We start from the raw sequence: 2076 nt of genomic DNA on the forward strand, positions 1-2076 counted from the left end.
TATCTTTCCAATTTTTAGTGATCTCATTTATAAATAATGAGTGGTGGGAGGGGATTCCATGATCTCTAAGATCCCTTCAAATAGTCCTATTGAGTTGGTACAACAAACCCTACAAAGTCACATAGATAAAAACCTTGTTTATGCCAGTTTGAAGACTTAAATGCAAACTCTAGCTTTTAAGCTGGCTGTGCATTCTAACACTTTTCTGCATATCTCTAAGAATGGTTTCTAGAAAAGGATCTAGCAGGAAGCTGAAAATGTAGATATATTTTGATGATTTCCAGAAACGCCAACTTTAGCTCAGCATCTGCCAATAGGTTCAGGTAATCCTTAACACTGTGTAATTCCTGGCTCCACCATTCATCAGCTGTGTGATGGGCAAGTACTCCATCATTCTGACCTCAGTGTCTTTCTCTGTAAAATGGGGATAATAATAATCCTGTTTTAATACAGTTGCAGTGAGGAATAATTGAGATAATTTGTATAAAGCATGTAGAACAGACCTTAGCCCACAGTAAGTAGCAAGAAAAAAATTAGCATTATTATTGCAGAAGATCTTTTCTCCTAAGAAAGGGAAGATCATGAATTTCTCTGGTCATAGTTGGGGAGGATTCCTTCTGAGATTTGAGGAGGGCCCAGTTTCCCAAGATTTGGAAAATCATCCTTTTTATCTTCAGGAACACAAATATCCAGTGAAATTGCTTGATCGTTAAGATATATATGACTTGATACTGAACTAAATTAGTTTGCTGAAGTTACTTAATTTCAGACGGCCTGTGTCCAATATGATCAATATGAGCTAGAAGTTTTATTTAGTGTGATTAAATTAACCAGGCAATCAATATCACTAGGTCTAGGCAATTGTTTGGACTGGATTTCCTAACATTTCTAGGGGATGTATATTATTCTGCCTACCCCTCTTTAATTAAAAATATAGTAGCTTTATTTTTGCTAAATATCTTAGTGCATTTTCTGAGTACTGGAATCAGCATTTTAGAACACTGGAACCTGTTTTTCCTTTTAAACAACTCATCAACACAGTAAATAAATTAACCANTGTGGAGACTTACTATAAAAACATACAACTTTCATATTCATGTAAAGTTATTCATTTTGAAAAGAAAACCCTAAAAGATGATTTCCCTAGAGGGAGAAAAAAATGTCTTAGAATGCTTTTTAGAGTTAGTCATTCAAAAACTTAGTCTAAATATTCACCCCCAAAAATTAAAAATAAATAATAGTCTGGGTCTATAGACTACAAATGCCACAAATATGAATTCTATTCTTTGACTGTAAAATGTATTTTTGTATCTTGACAAAAATACGTTTTCTGATCAAAATACAAATGCATATATTTAGTTTGTTCTAATTTTATGTTGTTGGAGGGCTTTTTTTAAAGTTCTCTAACTCGAAAAAATATTTCAAAACTGCATCTTAAAAAACCCCAAAATGACTAAAGAGAAAACTAGTATAGAAAAAAGCTTTTGTCTGACAATTTAAATAAATCCACATGCATCTGCTCCTCACTTCAGGTCCTCACCGAGCCTTTCTCCCAATGGGCTCCTCTGACAGAAAGGGGTTGGCCTGGCTTTTCTGATGTGACCAGCCTCAATAAATGGAAATGGAATAATTATAGCTAAGTAAGCCAGCTTGGGCACTCATTAATTGTTTTGTAATATTTTGATCATGGGACCATGAGGAGCATGTATCTAGTTCTCATTAGTTCCATGTTCTATCGGGAGCATTGTAGAGGCCTAAGTCCTCATTTTTAGGGTCTCTTTTTTCTTTCTAATATACCTAAATTATAAAGACTTTTCAGTACAGTACATTTATGATTGTCCTTAACAACTGAGTAGTAATTTAGCCTATTCATTACTTTTCTGTATGTTGCCTTAATAATAGTAGTTAACATTCACTGAAGGTTTATTTGTGCCAATATCTTAAGTTCTTTAAGTATATTAGTTTATTTAGTCCTCATTTAAATAATTAATTCCACAAGTCAGGTGCTACTTATTATCTCCATTTAACAGATGTGGAAATGCAAGTACAGTGGTATGTAAGTCACACTTTGAGCCA

At 33.7% G+C, this 2076-nt stretch overlaps 1 protein-coding gene across 1 annotated transcript in view; it reads right to left on the reverse strand.

The window, feature by feature from the left end:
• Positions 1-22: 22 nt before the first annotated feature.
• Positions 23-2076, reverse strand: part of TMEM200C (transmembrane protein 200C) — an 11006-nt gene continuing 8952 nt past the window's right edge. Inside the window, exon 3 of the transcript XR_002126474.1 lies at positions 23-414. The gene's annotated coding sequence lies outside the window, so the exon portion shown is untranslated. The remainder of the gene's footprint in view (positions 415-2076) is intronic.

The sequence above is a fragment of the Hipposideros armiger genome, unplaced genomic scaffold (assembly GCF_001890085.2).
Source record: "Hipposideros armiger isolate ML-2016 unplaced genomic scaffold, ASM189008v1 scaffold_428, whole genome shotgun sequence".
NCBI lineage: Eukaryota > Metazoa > Chordata > Mammalia > Chiroptera > Hipposideridae > Hipposideros > Hipposideros armiger.